Here is a 27,109-nt window from a genome sequence, read left to right as displayed (position 1 = left end):
ATGCTGATTAGCGATACGCTAATCAGCGAATAAAAGTGACTGCGGTGCGGTGGGGTGGGCACTAACTGACGCTAACTACCTAACCAAGGGGCCTAAACTATCCCTAAAACCTAACAGCCAATACTAGTGAAAAAAAAAAGTAACAGTTTACACTGATCACTTTTTGTCTTTCACTAGTGATTGACAGGGGCGATCAAAGGGGTGATCAAAGGCTTAATTGGGGTGCAGGGGGGGTGATCTGGGGCTAAGGTGTAGTGTTGGTGCTACTCACTGTGAAGTCTGCTCCTCTGCTGGATCCAACCGACGAAAAGGACCAGCAGAGGAGCAGAGAAGCCATATAACAGATCATATTTACTAATATGATCTGTTATATGGCTTGTGATTCGATTTTTAAAAAATCAGCAACCTGCCAGCGACGATCATTGGCTGGCAGGTTGCTGATGCAATTGTCCTCGAACTTTTGCCGGCTCGCGATGCGCATGCGCGGGCCGGCTGTGACCGAAATCTCGCGTCTCGCGAGAGGACGCGCCGGCGCGTCCAAGCGGAATGAAACAACCACCTCCAGGACGCGTCGCTGCGTTCGGCGGTCTGGAGGTGGTTAATTTTTTTGCACATACACTTACAAATCCTACGCTACTGTACGTGTGACATACTTTCAAGCATATATAACATTTAATATGAAGAAGGTAAGCACTAAGGGACAGGGAAATGGCCTTAATGCTGATGGTGCAAACAGAGGTCGTGGCCCTGGGGGCGTTGAAACTGTGCCTGCTGCCACAGCACAAGAAAAACAATCATCCACGATACCTAGCTTCATGTCCCAGTTTGCAGGGCGGCGCATGACAATGCTCTCAAAGTCAGACCAGTGCGACCAGGTGGTCGGTTGGATTGCAGAAGATAATGCTTCCAGTCGGTTAAGCACCACCCTGTCTTCCACCAAGTCCAGTCTCAGTAGCCAAAAATCTGGTCAACACAATCCTCACCCTGATCCTCCTTCCTCCCACCATGGAGAGTCTTTCCAAAAAAGTGATCCCACACAAGGAAATTTCGGGGAACTATTTTCAGCGCCATTCCTTCATTTGGGTCTCTCGACAAGCCCGCTTGAAGAGGGACATGGGATCTTGTGCACTGATTCCCAAACTCTTGAGCATCCACAGTCACAAGAAGATGACGGTGGGGAACAGCAATTATTGTTTCAAGAGGTGGATGATGATGATGAGACACAGTTGCCAATAAGTCGACGGCAATTAGTGTCTCAAGAGGTTGATGATGAGGATGAGACACAGATGTCAATAACTGAGGTTGTTGTTAGGTCAACAAGTCAGAAGGATGAGCAGAGTGAGGAAGTGGAAAAGGAGGTGGTGGACAATGAAGTCACTGACCCAACCTGGGAAGGTGGCAAGCCGAGCGAGGACAGCAGTACAGAGGGGGAGGGATCCACAGCACCGCAACAGGCTGGAAGAGGCAGTGGGGTGGCAAAAGGTAGAAGGCTGGCCACACCAAACAGGCCCGCAACTGTTCTCCAGAGCACACCCTTGCGGAAATCTCACTTGCCAAGGGGTAGGTGTTCCACACTTTTTTGAGGAAAGTGTGGACAACAAAAGAATTGTAATTTGCAACCTGTGCCATACAAAAATGAGCAGGAGCGTGAACACTAGCAACCTCACCACCACCAGCATGATCTGCCACATGGCATCAAAGCACCGTAATAGGTGGGCCGAACGCCTGGGTCCAAAATCTGTGTCTGCGGGTCACACCACTGCCTCCTCTTCCCCTGTGTTATGTGTTAGCCAATCCCCTGTCAAAGGCGCAGGCCCGGATGTCTCCCGCCCTGCACCTGGACCTTCGCAAGCACCATCAGCGACCACATCCACTTCCGTGTCCCAGCGCAGCGTACAAATATCCTTACACCAGGCATTTGAATGCAAGGGCAAATACCCAGACACCCACCCACAGGCCATAGCACTAAATGCGCAACTTTCCAATTTACTGGCCCTGGAAATGTTGCCATTTAGGCTTGTGGACACTGAGGCTTTCCGCAGCCTGATGTCGGCGGCCATCCCTCGTTACGCAGTCCCCAGCCGCCACTATTTCTCATGGTGTACTGTGCCCGCCTTACACCAGCATGTGTCCCGTAACATCACCCGTGCCCTGACCAATGCAGTTACTGGAAAGGTCCACTTAACCACTGACACATGGACAAGTGCTTTTGGCCAGGGACGCTACATTTCCCTGATGGCACACTGGGTGAACGTTGTGGACGCCAGGAGCGAGTCGAATCCTGGGATGGCACAGGTGCTACCGACGCCAAGGATTGCGGGCCCTAATTCCATCACGGTTTCCTCCACCACCTGCGTTAGTAGCTCCAACCCCCACTTCTCCTCCACCGCCTCCTTCTCCATTTCCACCTCAGAATTATCCTCTTGCAGCAACAGTCAGCCATCACTCGGTAGCTGGAAGCAGTGTAGCACTGCAGTGGGGAAGTGGCAAGAGGCCGTGCTAAAGCTGATCTGCTTAGGTGACAAACAGCACACTGCCGCAGAGCTGTGTCAGGGGATAAGAGACCAGACTGAGCTGTGGCTCTCACCACTCAACTTAGAACCAGGCATGGTTGTGTCTGATAATGGCCGTAACTTGGTGGCGGCTTTGGAGCGCGGCAAGCTCACACACATCCGATGCCTAACCCACGTCTTCAACTTAGTGGTTCAGCGGTTTCTCAAAACATACCCCAATTTGACTCAGCTACTGCTGAAGTTGCCCCGTGTGTGTGCCTATTTCTGCAAGTCATCGTCAGCTTCCGCCGGTCTGTCAACGCTGCAGCAGTGCTTACAATTGCCAGATCACCGACTGTTGTGCAACGTGAGCACGCACTGGAACTCGACATTCCACATGTTAGCCAGGCTGTGTGAGCAGCAGAGGGCAGTAGTGGAATACCAGCTGCAACATGGTCATCGCCTTTCCAATCAGCTTACGCTCTTCACAAGCAAGGAGTGCGCATGGATGTCTGACCTCTGTGAGGTTTTAGGAAACTTTGAGGAATCAACACAGATGGTGAGCGGCGATAACGCTATTATCAGCGTCACCATCACACTTCTGTGTCTACTCAAACGCTCGCTGCTCACAATTAAGGCCGACCCTTTGCATGTGGAAGAGGTGGAAATGGGGGAAGACATTACACAGGGTGATAGCCAGACCACCTTCAGTTTGTCTTCTCAGTGCAAATTGGATGATGAGGAGGAGGAGGAGGAGCAGGACACGGTTTCCTACGCTACAGAGGGTAGTACCCATGGAAGTTTTATTCCATCTGTTCAGCGTGGATGTGTGTAAGAGGAGGAAGAGGATGAGGAGATTGAGAGTCATCCTCCTGATGCGGACAGCGAAGTCTTTTCTGTTGGGACTATGGCACACATGGTTGACTTTATGTTAGGCTGCCTTTCCCGTGACCCTCGCGTTGTGCGCATTTTGGCCAACACCGATTACTGGTTGTTCACCCTTCTCGACCCCACTACAAAGAGAACTTCTCATCTCTCCTTCCTGTGGTGGAGAGGATGAGCAAATGGTGCAATACCAGAAGGTCCTTGTGGAAAAAATGCTCCACAAATTTCCAGCTGACAACGTCGGCGGCAGAGTACGTAGTTCCTTGGGCAACCGAGGAGGGGAGACGAGGGGAACACAAAGCAGTTCCAACAGAGGCAGGGCAACACTCTCCAAAGCCTGAGACAGTTTCATGACACTCCGCCAGCATCCTCACCCTGATGCGAGGCCTAGTGTCACAAGAAGAGAAAAATTTTGTAAGATGGTAAAGGAGTACGTAGCAGACAGTGTCAGCGTCCTCAATGATCCCTCTGTGCTTTACAACTACTGAGTGTCCAAGCTAGATACGTGCACGAACTGGCTCTCTACGCCTTTGAGCCAGTGGCGTCGCCAAGGGGGGGCCAGAGGGGGCCACGGCCCCCCCTACATCACGCTGTACCCCCTATGTGCCCCCTCAACTGAAAGGCCGCAGCTGGGCACTGGGAGATGAGCGCTTCCATTGCGCTCATCTCCATAGTCATCAGCCTGTTCTAGTGCGGCGGGGCAGGGGAGGGAGAGGCGTGTCCCTTCCCCTTCCTCTGATAGGAATAGTTTCACAGGCACATTAGGGGGGCTCTTGCTACTGGCACATTGGGGGGGGCTTTAAGCTCTTGTTACTGGGCTGGCACATGATGGGGGGCTCTTACTGGCACATGGGGGGCTCTTGTTACTGGCACATGGGGGGCTCTTGTTACTGGCACATGATGGGGGGGCTCTTATTACTGGCACATGGGGGGCTCTTGTTACTGGCACATGGGGGGGCTCTTGTTACTCGCACATGATGGGGGGCTCTTATAACTGGCACATAAATGGGGGGCTCTTATTACTGGCACATGATGGGGGTTCTTATTACTGGCACATGGGGGGCTCTTGTTACTGGCACATGATGGGGGGCTCTTGTTACTGGCACATGATGGGGGTTCTTATTACTGGCACATGGGGGGCTCTTGTTACTGGCACATGATGGGGGTCTCTTGTTACTGGCACATGATGGGGGTCTCTTGTTACTGGCACATGATGGGGGCTTATTACTGGCACATGATGGGGGTCTTATTACTGGCACATGATGGGGGGCTTATTACTGGCACATGATGGGGGGCTTATTACTGGCACATGATGGGGGCTCTTGTTACTGGCACATGATGGGGGGATCTTGTTATTGGCACATGATGGGGGGATCTTGTTACTGGCACATTAGGGGGGCTCAAATTACTGGCACATGATGGGGGGCTGGGCTCTTATTACTGGCACATTGGGGGGGCTCTTATTACTGGCACATGATGGGGGCTCTTGTTACTGGCACGTGATGGGGGGGCACTTATTACTGGCACATGATTGGGGCACTTATTACTGGCACATTATTGGGAGCACTTATTACTGGCACATTATTGGTGGGCACTATAGGGGCATCTACTGAGGCCACAAAGAAGGGGTATTTTATATGGGGGGCTCTGTACAGTAGCATTTTATACTGGGGCACATTATGGTGGATACTATGGGGAAGGGAGGAGAGGAGTACTATGGAGTCATCTACCGGGGGCACTAAGAAGGGGTATTTTATACTTGCAAATTATGCGGGACACTGAGGGCATCTACTGGGGCACAATATATGGGGCATTTTGTACTGATACATTATGGGGGGCACTAGAAGGAAGGGCGGAGATGAGCACTATGGGGCATTTCCTGGGGGCACTATATAGGGGTATTTTATACTGGCACATTATGGGGGCACTATGGGGACATTAGCTCAACTGGAGGCATTACAAGAGGGGGAATTTTTTTTCACTGTCACATTGAAAGGAGAATTATTCTACTGGGGGGGCATAATGGTGGGCTTTATTACTCCCCCATGGTATGACCCCCTAGTAGCAGCACCAGCCTCGCTCTGCTATCCCTCTGCCCCTTCTCCAAATCCTTATTATGAAATCTTTCTCATTAGGATAAAACACAACATCAGCTCCGCCGAGCCCCCCGGCCAAAGTGTTGAAGTCGTGTTCGAGATCCCCAAGGGCCAAGCCAAGTAATTGTAAGTTTTCATGTGAAATATGTTTGTTATACACATATAGAATACACTGTGCCACACAATATACAGTATACCGCTACACTGTGTAGTCTGTTCTATAAGCACCATTGTTTTTTGGCTGCAGACTGAATGCACTTAATCTGGAAGTGCCCCTCCCGAGACCAGGCTCTGGATCCACCACTGGACACAGCTCACAGGAGTGTACATTTCTTCTAAACTGTAATCCGTATCCTCTGACCTGCAGAAATCAGCGCTCGCTGGGTAACAACTAACAGGCAGTGCCTGTAGGCTGTAGCCTGGCCCTGTTACCAAAGCTAGCTGAGTGGTGTAAGGTTAAGGTACTAGTAGAGATGAGCGGCCGCTGAATCCTGATTTAAAGTTAAAGTTACTGCAGGATATGGATTACAGTTTAGAAATGTCAAATGTACACTCCTGTGAGAGGCGGGGAGGGGGATCTGTGGATGACACTGTTATAGGAAGGGGGATCTGTGGATGACACTGTTATAGGGAGGGGGATCTGTGGATGACACTGTTATAGGGAGGGGGATCTGTGGATGACACTGTTAAGGAGGGGGAAATGGGGATGACACATTCAGCATAAGATGCTATATACGGTATGTGTCATCCACAGATCCCCCTCCATAACAGTGTCATCCACAGATCCCCCCCCCCCCATAGCAGTGTCATCCACAGATTCCCCTCCCTATAAAAGTGTCATCCACAGGCAACTAGGACATGTTGAAATCTGAGTGATTGTTTATTTTTTTTTAAAACCACAGACAGCAGGACTTTTCTTCCCTGTTGCGGTTTTAGGTATTAGGTAAAGTATTGCAGCATTTCTAAGCATACTTATGTAAATGTATCGTTGTTCTAGCTGCCGCCCCTACTTTTGTCCTGGCCCCCAGTGTGCCCCCCCAAAATTTGAAAGCTAGAGACGCCACTGCTTGGAGGTGCTGGCCTGCCCTGCTGCCAGTGTTTTATTAGACCGGGTATTTAGTGCTGCTGGGGGCATAATAACTGATAAGCGCATCAACCTGTCAACTGAAAATGCTGACAGGTTGACTCTTATAAAAATGAACAAGGCCTAGATTGCTCCTGACTTCTCTACTCCACCAGAGGAAAGCAGCTGAACATAAAGGCACTTTAAATGTGTTTTTATAATGTACTGAATACACTGTATTCCCATGCAGCCCTTCCACCACAAAAAAGGGTATATGGTTCAATCTTCCTTTTCTCGTCTTCCTCCTCCTTCTCTTCCATCATATCAACATGCTTATTAGTCTGCCCTCGCTTCTAATGTTGTAGAGGGTCAGCTCACCTGCAGGCGCTCACATATAATGTTTTAGAGGGGCAGCTCACCAGCAGGCCCTCACCTACAATCTTTTAGATTTTACTTTATTTTGGAATGTCTCAGTTATTGCCTCGATTATAATTATTTTTGGTTTAAAGACTCACACTATGTACAGTGTATTGGCACGGCGATGGGGGCGAAATTCGCCCCCAGCTTTGCTAATATTTTTATGGGGGCTTGGGAGGAGAGCTTCATCCTTCCCACACTAGGAGCGGACACCCCAGGGGGAAAATTGACCTTCTGGAGGAGGTATATTGATGACTGTCTCCTAGTGTGGGAGGGAGGGAGGGAGGGACTTGAGTCCTTTATCTCTCAGCTGAACCACAATGATTGGAACCTACGATTTGTGGGGGAAATCAGTAACACTAGAGTTAATTTTTTGGATTTATGTATCCGGATGGAAGATGGGCGCTTCTTAACCAGTTCATTTTTTAAAGAAACAGATGTTAACTCCTACATTGACATAAAGAGCTGTCACTACGGCCCATGGCTCAGGAACATACCGAAAGGTCAGTTCAAGAGGATGGCCCGTAATTGTACTGAAGTGAGCGACTATAGAACACAATGTGGGGTGTTAAAAAATAGATTTGTGGAAAGAGGATATGATGAGGCTAATCTAGATGTGTGCATACAGAATGTGGAGATGGAAACAAGGGGGAGAAAGGAACATATAAAAGGAATAGTGGAAAAGGGAGATGGGGACTACAGATTCTCATTTGTGACCAAGTTTTGCTCCATGTCCGATAATATTAAGAAAATGGTGAAAAAGAACTGGGGAGTATTAAAAAACGATCCAACAATAGGAAAAATAATACCTGCAAATCCTTCTTTTATTTTCAAAAAAGCGGCCAGCATTAGAGAGAAACTCGTACGTAGCGCCATTCCCCCAGTAAATATAAAGGTGAAAAAAGAAGGAGGAAAATTTACTTGGTGTGGATTTTGTGCAGGTTGTAAAAATCGGAACTCTAAAGAACGGCAGATAAATATTAACCATATAGTATCCAAAAAGAATGGGGTCGAATTTCGTATAAGGATCAATTGCTCGTGCGAAAATGAGGGCATCATCTACGTGCTGGAATGCCCTTGCGGGCTCCAGTACGTGGGTAGGACAGTTAGGAAGCTGAAGGTTAGGATACAAGAACACCTACGGAACATCAGAAAAGGCCTGATGACCCATAGTGTATCAGCACATTTTAAACTGATGCATGGAAAAAATCTGCATGGGTTAAAATTTGCTGGAGTTGAAACTGTTAAGCCACACTGTCGTGGAGGGGACTCGCTGGCACAACTCAATAGGAAAGAGGTGGAGTGGATTTACCAGCTAGGGACCCTACAACCCAGTGGGCTGAACATCGAATTTGATTTAAAACCATGTCTATTGTAAAGCGGTCTTACCGGTGACGTCGTTCGGCTGTTCTCTACCTGGCCTCCTAAGGACCTTTGGGTGACGTCAGGCTTTCCTGACTGTTCTATTGGACCATGGCGTCTCGTGATGGGGACGTCAGGGGTGGAGGCGGGGTTGAGAATACCTGAATGACGCTACCGGAGTGGGCGGCGTCATACGGAATGACGCTCCAGGAGTGGGTGGAGATTATCTGAATGACGCTCCAGGAGTAGGTGGAGAATACATGTACAACGTCTTAGGAGTGGGCGGAACCCAGGGGACGGTATTATTAACATCATAGACTGAGTTGAAGCATTTTAGGATATCAGAAGGTATGGATATGATGTGGGATAGGATTCCTGTAAGGAGGCTGAACATATACTTTGAATATAGAGAATAGCGGTAACCCGAAAGGGTATATATATGAATTGGTAATAAGGAGAGGAAACTTGCTCTCATTCTTATTTTATCTTTAGGTTTTAAAGGTGATTGTATTAAAGGACCACTGAATATGATTTTATTATGTATGATTTATAATTGTTGTTTTGAAAATATGCTATATGGATCGGAACTACACCGGCTTGAGTAATGAGATCAGCTGGGCTATTTAAAGGGCTCGGTTGCGAGCATGCGCAGTTATCGCCCCTGAAGAAGCGAGGCAGCGAAACCCGGGTCGGGCAGGAACGTGACGACCGATTTGTATTTTATGCCTTTTGTCTACTCACTTGTTGTAAGTAGAATAAAACCTTTTATAAAAAGATTGCTAAGGGTGCTTCACTATTCTGCCTATCTTCTTAAACCCTGTAGAGGAGGAGGTCTGGGAAGGATCGTATCCTTTGGGTGTCGAGGAGAGGGGCTGATACCCTTTTGCCATCCACTTTTGACCGGGAGACATAGTTTCCAGCAGCGCGGTTCCAAAACCCTTTGACTTGTCTTTACCAGTGTGAGCGACCTACCACACTATTCCGGGACCAGCAGCAGCGCAAGTAACTGTCCTTGTTGGGACACAGGACTGACTTTCTGTTCTATTTTGTATTTTACAATCTTTTAGATGGCCAGCTCACCTGCAGGCCCTCGCATGTAATGTTTTAGACGGTCAGCTCACCAGCAGGCCCTCAGCTACAATCTTTTAGAGGGTCAGCTCACCTTCAGGCCCTCGCATATAATGTTTTAGAGGGTCAGCTCACCAGCAGGTCAACACCTACAATCTTTTAGAGGGTCAGCTCACCTGCAGGCCCTCGCATATAATGTTTTAGATGGTCAGCTCAGCAGCAGGCCTTCGCCCGTAATGTTTTAAAGGGTCACCTGCGGCCTTGCTCCTAACGTTTTTGAGGGTTACCAGCAGGCCATCAATCATAATTTTTCAACGGTGTATGATGCCCTCCTTTATGTGTAGTAAAGGTTGTATTGGAGTGCCAGTTCCTTGTAATTTTTGGAAGCCGTTTCACTTAGTACATAGGCTTTATGAGTGTAGGAGTCCCACTACCTGAACAATTGTTCCACAATGTGAATGAGGTCCTCCATTATGTGATATACAGGTTGTATCGGAGTGCCTCTTCCTTGTAATTTTTGGCAGCACTTGCACTTTATATACAAGTAAATATACAGGAAAGAATGTTTCCTAACAATTTTTCCTCTAAAATCGATTTTATCTTCGGTTTTGTGTGTATTATTGTCAGTCTATAAAAGTGGCGTACTACTCGGACAACATCGTTCCCAGCAGCGACCTGGGAGTCCAAGATGCATCCAGACATCCTCCCCATGCTGTTCCTGAACCTTTTCAGTGGTGTTTCCATCAATTTCTGACCTTTTCATGTGAACCAGACACCCTACCCTCTTCAGAGCAGGGGGTGCCTGGTTTAATGCTCGGGTTCTCCCTTTGGCTTCAATTCCATCCCGAGGTGTTCGACCCGAGCACCCTAACACCCGAGCACTTTGGTGCTCGATCAACATTAATGACTGTAACCTTTGAATTTAGTCTTTACACCAAACATTTCAGGTATGAAGCTTGCCACTGCCTCTATCAGTGTATGTGATGTCTGTGCTGCTGATTACTGCCCCAAAGAAAGGTACTGGAACATCTCGTATGGGATTTCCTGACTATTTGACGCTATGACTATTTTTGCCCAGTGCTGGATTAGCAGAAATTCCAGAATGATAGAACTTTACTAGATATATATATTTCTTGCAACATCTGCAATGACGGTATGAATGAGTTTTTCCAATGCCTGTTTTTTCATCCTCTTATATCAAAGCCTTTAAGCGTATCTATTTCACCCTATGAGAACATTCCTGCATCCTCCCAGCTGTCTCGACCTGTGTCTCTGCCTTTGTAGTTTGGGGGTTTGAGTGATCAGACGAACTGTGTGCGTTAATCCAGTCATTTGTCTAATAATACCACTATTTAGTAAATCACAGCGCAGATTCCTAGATACTGTTACCATATCGCCATATGGCCCATGTCAGCCATTGAAATATAAGCTGTTGCAGAATTACAGGATCTGGTTTATGTTTATAGAATGTAGAAGGAAGACACATCTGAAGTATCTAAATGAGATATTTCATTTTGTCGCATTCTCGTTTTCGTGTACATAGCAGATCCAGTTGTGAGCATATATCCATTTTAGCACCTGAGCTACTATGATGAATGAGGGATGAGTAGTACAAACTACGTACAATACATTTCAATTTAACCACTTGTACTTTTCATTCTGATCTTCCTGGTTCGTGACAAAAACGCTAGAGCTGCAGTGAAAACTGACGCACAGCTATATACACATTTTCATTGTGTTTATGCATCTAAATGAAAAAAATATGCTACTTTGCTTTCAGTCTTGTTTCAAAATATTCTACCGTTCTGTGTATACAGCTCCTATTCAGCCCTATATATCGCTTCTGTATGTAGATTGACCTAGATTTTGTTATCAAAGGCCTAACCTCAGAATAGTTTTCATCAATATCTGATTGGTGACAGTCCGACTCCCCAACCCCCTATGATCAGCTTGTTGAAGAGGCCACGGCGCGCTGAGCACTGCAGCCAGTGACATCATGTTCCTCAGTCCATAGGCCTAGGTGAAGCTAGGTCCAATTTAAATGAATGGGCCTGAACTGCAATACCAAGAACAGCCGCTATAAAATGTACGGTGTTGAGCTTGGCAAGCTCTGAGGTGGTCGCATTGCTCACCGGAGTATCACGACCTCTTCAAACTGCTGACCAGCGTACCAGCGTTGAGGGGGGGGGAGGCTGGGGACTGGAGTCAGGACACCAATCAGATATTCATGACCTATCCTGAGACTAGGCAATCAATATCAAAATCTCAGACAACCCCTTTAACAAGAACCGGCCACAGAGAATGGAGTAACACATGACAGCAGGATAAGACTACATACAGGGTCTGCAGTGTGTTACAATGGTCTGCATAGGAGCTGTATACATAAAACGGTGGGAATAAAAAATAAAAATCAAGACTATTTGCAAAGTTGGCTGTTTTTGAGGAATATAACGATGGTAAAAAAAGGGATAGGAAGTGTTGGTTTAAGGGAAACGCAAATACATGTCAATTTAGATTTATAGAGTTAGGGTCTGTGGTAAGCTCCTGTAGGTTTCGAGATGTGGTACCTTTGGCCCACCAGAAGCAATGACTATAAGTGTGCACCTTCAATCTATACATGACATATGCACAGTTGGTGCTATAGTTTATCAATCATGTAATAACTTTTTCATCTTGACTGGTTGGATATATTTCTTGTAGGCTCGTTGGCATAGATACAACAACACGTAAACTAGGTTCATATCCCAGGCAGGGGTCGGGGTGGATTAGGTGGATTTAGTGTATAGCAATACTTTGGCCAAATACAGTCTTGCACGTATATAGACAGGCAATGGAAACTTTTGTATGAGGGAGATCTGTTACATTTGCCATATATATTACAGTACCGCATAACATGTTCTCCTATCATAAAGTATGCCCGCTATTTATCACCATGTTTATATTAATATCTTGTGGCCAGCTTGGGTCATATAGCTTTACATGAAATTCAAGTGTAACTATCAACATAATAACAGACCCTTCCAATACAATCACCGCTCATTTATACAGAGCAGACACAATATAGACAGAAAATTCAAAAAAGAAAGAACAAATGCACAAACTATATAAAACAATAAATAAATACATAAAAAGAGAATTCATGATTAAGAGAATAACAAAAAAACAGAAATGAATAAAAAGAAAGGGCTGGATTCTCGCCTGTGCTGTCCTTTCCAGTTTTCCTCATGGAGGAGAAAACTGAAAATGAAGGAGAACAGATCCATCAAATGACAGACACCAAGGCATTGATGGATCCCACTGACTTGTCATGGAGTCCCGTGGGTGTCTGTCACTATCTTTTACAGCAATATATGACAGAATCTATTATGGAGGCTATAAACAGTGAATGCAGCCTAATATAAAATAAAAAGTGAAATTCACACACACAACCATGTACTATAGAGTTTGCTTAGGGCTTGTTCACATCTGCATTGGAGGCTTCGTTCAGCTGTGTTATGTTACACATTGTAAATGAAGCTGAGGACTACCAAGAACAGCGACACCACATTTATAGAACTTACCTGGGACAGTTCTTGTATGGTAGAGTATTTCTTGATAAGTCTATAAGAAAAAATGATATATCAAAACGGGTGAATAAACTGCAATCGATGATGATGAACTATATGGCCTTATTCAGAAACATGGATTGTATTCGTGTTTAACCGTGTGTAATGTAGGAGTGATACCTTCTATGGTTCACCCAAATTTAGATCACCATGGAGTTCTTTTTCTTGGTTTCTTAAGACAGACCAGGTATTCTAAACAGGTATCCCAAACAATCTAAAGGTGCTATAAGATCAGGTGAGAATTCATGGAGATGGTAGGCAACCTTGCAAAATCGGAATGATCGATAACTACATGGGAGATAGATAGAAACATAGATAGATATATAGACAGATACAGTAGAAAGAAAGAATAGATAAAGTAGACATATAGACAGATAGATAGAGTAGACAGGCAGACAGACGGGCAACCTTGCAAACTCTGAATGATCAATAACTACATGGGAGAAAGAAAGAAAGAGAGTATGTAGATACAGTAGATAGATAGACAGACAGTAGATTGATAGGGTCATTGCACACAGGGTGAAATTACAGTAGATCTTGCTCAGACCACTCATTGCATAAAAAGTAACAGGCAACATTTGGGTGTTTTCCACGGTGTACATGATACACGGCGGCCTGTATATTGATAGCTGAACTATACATATGCATCTGTGATATCTCAGACTGTGTACAGCAGAGGATCAGTGACTACTAAAGCTCCTTTATAGATAAACCTACAAAATATTTCCAATAGGCTGCAATCAGGCTAATACTGAACAGACCAAAGCTACATGTCCTCTGTATGTCACAACGTAATTTAGGATGCAAGCATTCAACCCCAAACATTGATGCAGGATTAATAGGGATAGAGATAGACAGATATAAGACATAGCTAGCTAGCTAGATAGATAGATAGATAGATAGATAGATAGATAGGAGATAGATAGATAGATAGATAGATAGATAGATAGATAGATAGATAGGCGATAGATAGATAGATAGATAGATAGATAGATAGATAGATATTAGATAGATAGATATGAGATAGATAGATAGATAGATAGATAGATAGATAGGAGATAGATAGATATTAGATAGATAGATAGATAGATAGATAGATAGATAGATAGATAGGAGATAGATAATAGATAGGAGATAGATAATAGATAGATAGATAGATAGATAGATAGATAGATAGATAGATAGATAGATATGAGATAGATAGATATGAGATAGATAGATAGACAGATATAAGACATAGATAGATAGATAGATAGATAGATAGATAGATAGATAGATAGATAGATAGATAGTGTTTTTTTTACTGATATCTAATGTACAGTATATGGAGGACTTAAAGGGGTTTTCCAGTACTTAGATAGTGATGACCTATCCTTAGATCATCAATATCAGATAAGTGGGGTCAGACGATCAGCTGCTTCCTACAGCTGGTGGATCTACACAATGAGCAGAAGGCTTGCATAGGAGCAGAGCTGCAGTACAGCAGCACGTGCTTCCGACTCCATCCACTATGAAGGTTCCAGTGCTGATGACTGCCTGAAACAGCTAATTGGTGGGCTGTCAGACTCCCATCACTCTGACATTGGCCATCAATATTTAAGTACCAGAAAACCCTTCTAACTTTCTCTTGTTGTCAGGACGTGGGAAACAACCTGCCCCAGAGGCACCTGAAAGCCTGGCGTGGTTGGACAACGGGTCTGTTTATTTGGGATCTCCCAGCTTCAATATCACTACCAAGCTGAAGAAAACATGATTCCAATGCATTAAGCCAAACATATTTAATAGCCCACAATAGGATGCAATGATCAGATGACAGCTCCTGCCATACACAATCATCAATGAGAAGATGACATCTCCTGCCGTGCACAGCCACCAATGAGAAGATGACAGCTCCTGCCGTGCACAGCCACCAATGATCAGATGACACATCCTGTCATGAACAGCTATAGTGCCTTCTTTTGTTCTAAAAAGTAGTATTATTATAGCCATATTGTATGAATTTTCAGAAAATAGAGAGATCTTGGCAGGAAGTTCTATAATACAAAGTCACCTGGTCAGCAATCTACTCTGAAGTCATCTGCTGATAACTATTTAGACTACAAGACATGGGAGGTCTAAAGACTATGGTGAACTGCATAGAAATGGAGCTGAAAGTAAGCCAGGACAAACAAATGCTCTACCCTCCGCCGGGACACATTCATCAACATGACTTACTCTATCGCATTTCCAATTTTTTCTCTCTTTTGAGATTGTAGATTAGGTGAAAACATTATGAAGATTCATGCTGCTCTGGCTTCTGTTAGTCAAAGTAATGCACTCCGGTAATAAAAGCAGCTTCAAAATGTACATTCTAAATACTGTGTCAAATGTTTTCCTAAATCACATAGTAAATGTATAGAAAAAAATCAAGGGCAAACAGAGAGGGGAGGGGAACCAAGTTAAAGTTATAATGTGCCCCTCTGGTTCTGATCACCACGCTCATGTTCTGGCAAAGTATATGCCCAACTCCTTGCCCTTCTTTCATTAGTAGGAGGCAACATTCAGGAACCCATTACGCCCCTCTCCACATCACAATTAGCTACTATAGCCTGGCTTTTGCAGATATAGATTATGTATGTACATACGACAGATAAAATCAGTGCTAAATCCATGCTTTATTTTTGGCTCATTTTTTTGCAGTTTTGACACACTTTTTTGGGGAGTGTATGCTTCAATCCAAATCTGCATTTCAGTTTACTGTTTTTTGCCACTTTTTCCTTGACATTTTCCATGTTGAAAAAAAACCTAAAAATAATAATATTTATATAGCGCCACCATATTGCGCAGCGCTTTACAAATTCATAGGGTAGCAAGTGCTGCTTCCCACTGAAATGAATAGGAGGCTGTTTGGAGGTGGTTTTTGGTGCTGATTCTGCACGGAACACAAGCCAAAATCAGCACCACAAAATCTTTGTGAATGGGCTCTTACATTTGCCATGGAAAAGTGGATGGGCCAAACCAAGTAAGTACCAGAGAGTCCTTTGGTGGACCTAGGCTTTGCCATATTAATGGGCCTCAAAGGTCCAACAGAAGACAAGCACATTTTCGCTACCACTAGGGTTTTTTTCTTATGGTAGCTTAACAATTAACCTACTAAGGTCCTACATTAGGCTATTGCTGGCTGAACCGACAATCTAATGTGTAAGGGAAACTCCCAACACTCCACTGATGATGAAGTAGGGGAAAAAAAGATTGAGCACATTGAAGTTCAATGCCCCATTGTTTTGTTCTCTCTGGAGCTAAACCATCCACCAGAAGTGTCAGACAGCGACTTTTCTCCTCTTTCCACTTAGAAAGCGCATATGCAATGACCCAGTAGATCACTGTCAAAGGTTAATTGTTTGCTAAAAGCTGAATGTTGTGTTTTAATGTTAAAACCACTTATCTCTCTTTGCACTATATATAAATTAGGAGCATCTTCCGGCAAGCCCTGCGCCAGAATGAAATCTACGGCAGCTTGGAGCTACTATACATTTTCTATATCCATTTACACCCTGTCGGGTGCATAGAAACGCCACTTGTGACAAAATTTGTCGCAAGTGGTGTTTAAAAAGTCGCGAACACAGCATTTGTAACTTTTTTCACCGCATAGGCAGCACAAAATAATAAATCTCCCCCTATGTATTCCAAATAGTTGTGTATGGACATAAAACAGTTAGCACTGGCCGTCTTGGTTAGGTTGCTGGCTGGTCCGGTCTCCTCTAGTTAGTGTGAGTGTCTAGTCAGAGAAGCTAGAGACAAGACCAACATGTGTGAGCTCTTGCTAAGTATTCCCAAAGTGGATTCAGCCAGTAAGGCACTTCTCATTTATGGCATTAATGCTTTACTGTTTGTGGAAAGGGTTAATTGTCTATGGCACCCACCACACTTTGAGAGGGACTGGCCATCTGAATCTAAGACCCATCAGCCTAGAAATTGCAGAAAAAGTCAATGAAGATGGAATTGCATATCTGCGGTTATTTAGGAAGATGTGTGAACGTAGAGTGAGACTAAGGGTGGACTATTACTAACATCATTGTTAGTACACAACTATTGGGAGAGTGCTACTCTGTAACATACCTCCAAACTGTATCTTTGCTACTGAATGAACTACTATTCCCATTATCTGTTCAACAAAGAGAAACTTTATTTATTGCAACTACACTGGGCCTGGTCAACTCTCCACTGTTCACCTGCCCTCAAACTACCTGACCTCATGTCATGCACCTGGACAAACATTCAACATCAAAGGTACCCTAACTACCACCAGACAGGAGCCACAAAGAGTCAAGGAGTGCCCCAAGGGAAGAAAGGGTGCCTTATTCATTCACTGCTGCCAAGCCCCAGGGAGTGCTAGAGTGAGGACTTCCACACTGAACCACTACTACTCCTATCAGTGCCAATACCACTCCCATCTTGCTCACAGCATTTCCCCTGTGGGTCAATGCACATGCACAATCAAACTGTGCATGTATGTTTATGGGGATATGGGGAGGGATAGCCGTCAGCCCAAATTGTGGTTCATTGAAAACTATTGAAGGTGTATGGGCACCTTTAGACTTTATTTACCACTGGGCATCTCCCTCCATGTGCCAACAGCACAGGAACACAGCCTATCTGGGCCTTGACCTAACAATAGCTGTTTATGCTAATATATCTCATAGGCCATTGTGGTAGGGGTGGTGAGGCTCACTCCTCGATTATACATATATTCTATCCATTGCTTCAATTCATGTAAGTTCTCATGGTGTTTTTTAAGTGTTGTCACCATGAACTCTCCAACACTGGATTTGTAATTGGTCTTCACTCAGCCCCCAATGGATTCTCTAAAGCTTTGCAGGTCTTGTAATTTTATCATAGTTCATGATGACATCACCACTCTTTGACACAAGCCGGATGTTGAAGACAGGGGGATTGGTAAGAAAAATATCTGTGGAAATCGTACCAGGGAGGTTGTTTTTTTTGTGGTGGATCAGGACATTCTCATTTCTAGGCATCTTCTTCAATTTGTTGTAATTATATTTAAAATACAACCAATTTAGTTAGACTGATCAATTCAGTATCTAAATGAAACCACTCCAGAGGAATACATAGGCTCTCCACAGCAATATGTTTTCAAAGTAAAAATCACAGCTTTCTATAATCACTGCTAAGGGATGCTACATATGACTTTCACTGAAGGGATTGTGCAGCCTATCTATATTGATAACCTATCCTCAGGAGAGGTCATGAATATATGATTAGCGGGGGTTCAACAACCCGGCACTCCAGCTGATCAGCTGTTTCAAGAGGAGGCGGAGCTCTATGCTAGCGCTGCTTCCTCTTCATTACACTGCCTGTCGTCTCCCATGTAATTACAAGTACTCGCTCCATTCAAGTGAATTAATATAGTCAGTAACTACACTCCACACCCGAGACAACATGCAGTGTAATGAAGAGGAAGTAGCGCTTGCATGGAGCACCGCCTCCTCTTCAAACAGCTAATCGGTTGGGGTGCCGGGTGTCAGACCCCGCCGATCATATATTGATGACCTGTCCTGAGGATGGGTCACCAATACAAACAGGCTGCACAACCTCTTTAACTAAATTAGAGCTGTACACAGTTGTTTACAGATAAGCTACGTAGTGGAGAAGACCTCAAGTATATTAAAGGAACCAGCTGATTTGGACTTATTTCTCTGTCTGTGAGCAGCATGTAATAGGCAAGGAGGAGCTAAGCAGACTGATATGTAGCTTTTTGGTAAAACATATCACTATAATTTGTATTTTGCTGATCACTCATAGCTTATGAATCCAGTGGGAATGAGTAGGACCGCCCCTTGACTCATAACCTCAAAGTGGTAGGTTCATATATGAATAAAATGCAAGTTAGGCTACATTCACACAAATGTTGTGCTTTGAAGACCGCACATGCCGCGGCTATCATAGAAAATGCCTATTCTTGTCCACAATTGCAGACAAGAATAGGACATGTTCTATTTTTTTTGCGGGGCCGAGGCATGGAGCAACAGATGCGGACAGCACATGGTGTGCTGTCCGCATCTTTTGCGGCCCCATAGAAATAAATGGGTCCGCACCCGTTCTACAAAATTGCGGAATGGATGCAGACTCATTCATACGGTTGTGTAAATGTAGCCTTATACTGTGTCTTTTACTACAAAACTATATATCATTCTGCTCAGTTCCTCCTGCTCAATTAAATTATGCCTACAGATTAAACAAAATGTTCAATGTGACATGTTCCCTTTAAGAAAATGGTCCAAATAATTTATGACCCTGGTTTTTAAGACAGTAACCTTATTGGTAGATACAGTTTAAGAAAGTAGATTAAAACTACTAGCACTTTGCAAATTAAAAGAGCACAGAAATACACTGGTTAGGACTGTCTGTGTTGTTGGTGCACTGAGAGCAGAAAATGCTGCAGTAAGTTATTTGGCAGTCCCATGTAGGACATCACGCAAAGTAACACTCAGTCCTGGTATATCGGTATCTCTTGATGGACTAGCCCCCAGTTGACCATCCCTATCTCATATCTACAGTTAGCTCCTGTAATATACAGAGCTTTTTTCTCTGTTACCTTCCAAGAGACACCAGATGCATGGGATGATTCAGGAAGTGCTGAATGGAACATTGCACACAGGACCGGTAGTAACTTCTATTTAAGTCATGGCCAGTTACAGCCGGCACAGTACATGATGAAACTCCATCTCTGCATTGGATAAAAGCTGAGATCTTATCCAAAGCTCTATGGCTCCCAAGGCTGCATTTGGTAAAGTGGCTACTAAAGAGAGTGATAGATGAAAAGTTTGGGCCACAATTTTCATATTTACATAAGACAGGAAAAGATACATGTCCTTCAGGTTCTGCCAGAGCCCTGATTCCACCTGAGCTGAGATGTAGTACATGTGACAGTTGTCTTGCTCAGAGTTGAGCGAACCCGCACTGTAAAGTTCGGGTTCGTACCGAACTTTAGGTTTTTCGGCACCCGGACCCAAACCCGAACATTTACGTAAAAGTTCGTGTTCGGCGATTTTTATGGTGCTTTTTGAAAGGCTGCAAAGCAGCCAATCAACAAGCGTCATACTACTTGCCCCAAAAGGCCATCACAGCCATGCCTACTATTGACATGGCTGTGATTGGCCAACTGCAGCATGTGACCCAGCCTCTATTTAAATTGGAGTCACTTAGCGCCGCCCGTCACTCTGCTCGGATTAGTGTAGGGAGAGGCTGCAGCTGCTGTGAGGGAGAGATCAGGGAGCGAACTGGTTTATGTACTCAGCGATCTACAGAAAAAGTGTTTTGTAGGTGCAGTGCACAATTTTTTTAAGCCTACCCTGAGCCAACTACTGCTGAAAACGAACTATTTTTTCATCATTTTATCAATATCAATACCTGATCGGCAGCCATTTTATGCAACGATAGTGCACCAGCATAGGCTAGCTGCAAGTCGAGAAATAAAGCTTTGGCATACTGGGGTGAAAAAACCCTCTAATATACTGCACATCTGTGATTACACATGCATAAGTCACTGTCACATTTAGGACAGAAATACAGCTTTTTGGTTAGGGTGAAAAAAACCTCTGATATACTGCACATCTGTGATTACATGTGCATAAGTGATTGTCACATTAAGGCCAGAAATCCTGCTTTGTCATACTGGGGTGAAAAAACCCTCTGATATACTGCACATCTCTGATTACACGTGCATAAGTGATTGTCACATTTAGGCCAGAAATACACCATTTTGGTTACTGGGGTGAAAAAGCCTCTGATATACTGCACATCTGGGATAAGACGTGCATAAGTGAGTGTCACATTTATGCCACAAATACCGCTGTCATATAGAGTTAAAAAAACAATTGAGTGCAATACCCTACATCAGGGTTTTTATTGGTGGTTAATTTTTTTTAACAGACTTAACCACTTTTTACTTTGCTTTGTAAACGCTAACTATGAGGCAAACATCTAATAAGGGACGCGGTCATGGCTGTGGTGTTGATGGAGCCTCTGATGCAGGGAGAGGACATGGCCGTTCTGCCACAGCTACACGTCCTACTGAACCTACTACCTCAGGTCCCAGTAGCCGCCAGAATGTACAGTGATATTTGGTCGGGCCTAATGCCAATCTAAGGATGGTAAGGCCTGAGCAAGTACAGGCGCTAGTCAATTGGGTGTCCGACAGTGGATCCAGCACGTTCACATTATCTCCCACCCAGTCTTCTGCAGAAAGCGCTTAGGTGGCGCCTGAAACCCATGCCCATCAGTCTGTCACATCACCCCCGTGCATATCGGGGAACCTGTCTGAGCCTCAAGTCATGCAGCAGTCTCTTATGCTATTTGAAGACTCTGCTGACAGGGTTTCCCAAGGGCATCCACCTAGCCCTTCTCCAGGGGTGGAAGACATAGAATGCACTGACGCATAACCACTTATGTTTCCTGATGAGGACATGGGAATACCACGTCAGCACGTCTCTGATGATGACAAAACACAGGTGCCAACTGCGTCTTTCTGCAGTGTGCAGACCGAAAAGGAGGTCAGGGAGGAACACTGGGTGGAAGACGATCCAGGGGACGATGAGGTCCTAGACCCCACATGGAATGAAGGTCGTGCCACTGACTTTCAGAGTTCGGAGGAAGAGGCAGTGGTGAGACCGAGCCAACAGCGTAGCAAAAGCGGGAGCAGGGTGCAAAAGCAGAGCAGCCGTCACCAAAACAGTTTGCCTGCTACTGGCCACCGTCACCAGGGACGGAGCACACCAAAGGCAGCTTCAAGGAGTTCCCTGGCATGGCACTTCTTCACACAATATGCTGACGACAAGACCCGAGTGGTTTGCACGCTGTGCCATCAGAGCCTGAAGCGAGGCATTAACGTTCTGAACCTTAGCACAACCTGCATGACCAGGCATCTACATGCGAGACACGGGCTGCAGTGGAGTAAGCACCTTCAAAACCAAGAAAGAGTTCAGGCCCCTCCTGCTCCCTCTTCTGCTGCTGCCTTGGCCTCTTCCTCCACCTCTGGAGGAACGTTGGCACCTGCCGCCCAGCAAACAGAGGATGTGCCACCAACAACACCACCTCCATCACCAAGCATCTCCACCATGTCACACGGAAGCGTTCAGCTCTCCATCTCACAAACCTTTGAGAGAAAGCGTAAATTCCCACCTAGCCAGCCTCGATCCCTGGCCCTGAATGCCAGCATTTCTAAACTGCTGGCCTTTGAAATGCTGTCATTCAGGCTGGTGGAGACGAACAGCTTCAAACAGCTCATGTCGCTTGCTGTCCCACAGTACGTCGTTCCCAGCCGCCACTATCGGATAAAAGTATCGGATAAAATCAAGTGTGCACTGCGCAACGCCATCTGTGGCAAGGTCCACCTAACCACAGATACGTGGACCAGTAAGCACAGCCAGGGACGCTATATCTCCCTAACTGCACACAGGGTAAATGTAGTGGCGGCTGGGCCCCAGGCGGAGAGCTGTTTGGCGCACGTCCTTCCGCCGCCAAGGATCACAGAGCATCATTCTTTGCCTCCTGTTGCCTCCTCTTCCTACTCGGCTTCCTCCTCCTCTTCTTCCACCTCCTCATCCGGTCAGTGACAGACTTTCACCACCAACTTCAGCACAGCCAGGGGTAAACGTCAGCAGGCCATTCTGAAACTGATGTGTTTGGGGGACAGGCCCCACACTGCGTAGGAGTTGTGGCGGGGTATAGAACAACAGACCAACGAGTGGTTGCTGCCAGTGGGCCTCAAGCCCGGCCTGGTGGTGTGCGATAATGGGCAAAATCTCGTTGCAGCTCTGGGACTAGCCGGTTTGACCCACATCCCTTGCCTGGCGCATGTGCTAAATTTGGTGGTGCAGAAATTCATTCACAACTACCCCGACATGTCTGAGCTGCTGCATAAAGTGCGGGCCGTCTGTGCGCGCTTTCGGCGTTCTCACCCTGCTGCTGCTCGCCTGTCAGCGCTGCAGCGTAACTTCGGCCTTCCCGCCCACCGCCTCATATGCGACGTGCCCACCAGGTGGAACTCCACCTTGCACATGCTGGAGAGACTGTGCGAGCAGCAGCAGGCCATAGTGGAGTTTCAGCTGCAGCACGCACGGGTGAGTCGCACTGCGGAACAGCACCACTTCACCACCAATGACTGGGCCTCCATGCGAGACCTGTGTGCCCTGTTGCGCTGTTTCGAGTACTCCACCAACATGGCCAGTGGCGATGACGCCGTTATCAGCGTTATAATACCACTTCTATGTCTCCTTGAGAAAACACTTAGGGCGATGATGAAAGAGGAGGTGGCCCAGGAGGAGGAGGAGGAAGAGGGGTCATCTCTAACACTTTCAGGCCAGTCTTTTAGAAGTGACTCAGAAAGAGGATTTTTGCAACAGCAGAGGCCAGGTACAAATTTGGCCAGCCAGGGCCCACTACTGGAGGACGAGGAGGAGGATGGGGATGAAGCATGTTCACAGCGGGGTGGCATCCAATGCAGCTCAGGCCCATCACTGGTGCGTGGCTGGGGGGATACGGAGGACGAAGACGATACGCCTCCCACAGAGGACAGCTTGTCCTTACCTCTGGGCAGCCTGGCACACATGAGCGACTACATGCTGCAGTGCCTGCGCAACGACTGCAGAGTTGCCCACATTTTAACGTGTGCTGACTACTGGGTGGCCACCCTGCTGGATCCCCGTTACAAAGACAATGTGCCGTCCTTAATTCCCTCACTGGAGCGTGATCGGAAGATGCGCGACTACAGGCGCACACTGGTAGACACGCTCCTGAGAGCAATCCCGACTGACGCCGGGGAACAAGTGGAAGCACAAGGCGAAGGCAGGGGAGGAGGAAGAGGTCGCCAACGCAGCTGTGTCAGCGCCAGCACCATGTGGAAAAGCTTTGTCACCTTGCCGCAACAACCGGCCCCAACTGCTGATATGGAGCGTGTTAGCAGGAGGCAGCATTTGAACAACATGGTGGAACAGTACCTGTGCATATGACTACACGTACTGACTGATGGTTCTGCCCCATTCAACTTCTGGGTCTCCAAATTGTCCACATGGCCAGAGCTTGCCCTGTATGCCTTGGAGGTGCTGGCCTGCCCTGCAGCCAGTGTACTCTCTGAACGTGTATTTAGCATGGCAGGAGGCGTCATTACAGACAGACGCAGCCGCCTGTCCACAGCCAACGTGGACAAGCTCACGTTCATTAAAATGAACCAGGCTTGGATCCTACAAGACTTGTCTGTACCTTGTGCAGAATAGACATTTATACCACCATCAAACATACATTCTTGTACTCAAGTCAAGTGCAATGATTCTTTGTTTTCTTTTTCTTTATTTGTCCCAATATTTTGGGGGCTACCTACCCCAATAAAAAATAAAAAAACATTGTTGGCTGCCTCCTCCTCCTCTATTGCTGCCTCCACCTACAACACCACATTCACCGCCTCCTCAACCTCCGACTCCATATCCACCTCCTTCTCTGTGTTGCAGGTTAATAATTTGTAATTCTTTGTTATTTTTTTTTTCATTTTAAGTTATTTCCTTATCCACATTTGTTTGCAGAGCAGTTGCCATGCTCTTAAGCACATTTTACTGCCTTTTACATCCCTCTACCCTTTTCTCAAAATCCTCTCTTATATTGCTGGGTGACATGAACCCCCTTTTGCCGTGAATGAACCCCTGCTGTGCCTGGGTGACAGGGGCCTAAATCTCTCAAAATCCTCTGTTCTATTGCTGGGTGACATGTACCTCCTTTTGCCATGAATGAACCCCTGCTCTGCATTGCTGACAGGGGCCTAAATCTCTCAAAATCCTCTGTTATATTGCTGGGTGACATGAACCCCCTTTTGCCGTGAATGAACCCCTGCTGTGCCTGGGTGACAGGGGCCTAAATCTCTCAAAATCCTCTGTTCTATTGCTGGGTGACATGTACCTCCTTTTGCCGTGAATGAACCCCTGCTCTGCATTGCTGACAGGGGCCTAAATCTCTCAAAATCCTCGGTTCTATTGCTGGGTGACATGTACCCCCTTTTGCCGTGAATGAAACCCTGCTCTGCATTGCTGACAGGGGCCTAAATCTCTCAAAATCCTCTGTTCTATTGCTGGGTGACATGAACCCCCTTTTGCCGTGAATGAACCCCTGCTGTGCCTGTGTGACAGGGGCCTAAATCTCTCCAAATCCTCTGTTGTATTGCTGGGTGACATGAACCCCCTTTTGCCGTGAATGAACCCCTGCTCTGCATTGCTGACAGGGAACTAAATTTAGTGAAAACATCTGTTACTGATCGGAAGATGCGCGACTACAAGCGCACGCTGATGATAGCATTCCCACCTGACAGCGGGGGCACAGTGGAAGCACAAGGCGAAGGCAGAGGAGGAGGAAGAGGTCGCCAACGCAGCTTGGGTACCGCCAGCACCTGAGAAGGCAGAGTTAGCATGGCCCAAATGTGGAAAAGCTTTGTCAGCCTTGGAGGTGCTGACCTGCCCTGCAGCCAGTGTATAGTGTGAACGTGTGTTTAGCACGGCAGAGAGCATTATCACAGGCCACAGCCAATATGGACAAGCTTACGTTTATTAAAATGAACCAGGCATGGATCCCACAGGACTTGTCCGTACCTTGTGCAGAATAGACATTTATACCAGCCTCAACCCTCCATTCTTGTACTCAAGTGCACTTATTCTTAGTTTTATTTTGTTATATGTCCCAATATTTTGGGGGATACCCCAATTTAAAAATAAAAAATACACCACATCCACCCATCCACTGCCCCCTCAACCTCCTACTCCTAGATCCAGATTGTTATTTTAAATTTTTCTGTATTTTATGTTATTTTAAGTCATTTCCCTATCCACATTTGTTTGCAGAACAGTTGCCATGCTCTTAAGCACATTTTGATGCCTTTTGCAGCCCTCTAGCCCTTTCCAGGACTATTTTAGAGCCATTTTAGTGCCCAAAAGTTCGGGTCCCCATTGACTTCAATGGGGTTCGGGTCAAGTTCGGGTTCCGAACCCGAACTTTTTTTTCAAGTTCGGCCGAACATGCCAAACCCGAACATCCAGGTGTCCGCTCAACTCTAGTCTTTTTTTTATAAAAAATAAAGGGGATGTGGTGCCTGCTGGACTCCCATGGCCTTTCATTCTGTTGATCAGAAAAGGTCCAAGGGCTTAAAGGAGTATTTCAGCCAGAATCTGTGCTTGGCTGTTTCTGTCAGTGTCATAGACCATGAATGGAGTGGCAGAGCACAAGCTTAACTACTGCCCCATTCAAACTCCTAGTAACAGTCTTGGGGTTCTCCATTCTGCCAAGTGGTAGGAACCAACCAACCTAGCATTTATTTTCCTTCCAGTAGATATAGGCGAGATCCTTTTAGCTCAAATTACCCTTTAACTCCCCACCAAATAAACTATGATGGCTTATCTAAAAAAAAGCCTGTAAATTTTATGCTCCTGAAAATCCCAATTAACTCCTATAAAGCCCCTCCAACCTTCTACTTGTTGGCAGTTTTTAGATTTGGGGTTTAGAGGTTATTTTTATATACTTTTGGGTGCCAACTAATAAAGAAACCAATACAGTATTGTGAATATTAACTCTTCATGGCTCCTTGATAACTCCTATGTCAGTGATATACACTATCATGGACACATACTGTAGGTTCATGACAAGTTCATAGTGTTAAATTTAGTTTCAGATTATCAGCAATGTCCTCATGGAGGATTTACAACCATTAGATGGAATGTATATTTATGGCTCCAAACTGGAGCCCTAACAATAGGCATAAAGTATATACAGAGGACAAGATAGGTATGTGTTATTTACTTCGGCACCATTGGCAACATACAACACAACATTTCCAAAGTAATTTTTCCATAAAAAGACTTCCCAAGGTCTAGCTTGGAGCTATGTTTTCCAGGCTGTGTTCAAATAAATTTGGGCCGTGGCCTAGTATCTAGCCCTGCTGTCAGAAAGTGCCTATGCTGGATCTTCATCCACATATGGAGACCAGCATAGTCTCCACCCATCTAGTGGAAGGATGCTGACACATAATGATGATGTCACCAGGTCTGACCGACGGAGAACCAATTTCCAAATTCTTCATTCCTGACCATA

The 27,109-nt window shown here is 45.7% G+C and overlaps 1 protein-coding gene across 3 annotated transcripts in view; it reads right to left on the bottom strand.

Moving 5' to 3' along the window:
• TSPAN9 (tetraspanin 9) overlaps positions 1-27,109 on the bottom strand; it is a 472,297-nt gene that overhangs the window by 339,840 nt on the left and 105,348 nt on the right. For all 3 annotated transcript variants that reach the window (XM_040439367.1, XM_040439375.1, XM_040439383.1), the window contains one exon: positions 12,944-12,983. The gene's annotated coding sequence lies outside the window, so the exon portion shown is untranslated. The remainder of the gene's footprint in view (positions 1-12,943; positions 12,984-27,109) is intronic.

Source organism: Bufo bufo, chromosome 1, assembly GCF_905171765.1.
Source record: "Bufo bufo chromosome 1, aBufBuf1.1, whole genome shotgun sequence".
Taxonomy (NCBI): Eukaryota; Metazoa; Chordata; class Amphibia; order Anura; family Bufonidae; genus Bufo; species Bufo bufo.
This window is presented reverse-complemented; position numbering and strand designations above follow the sequence as displayed.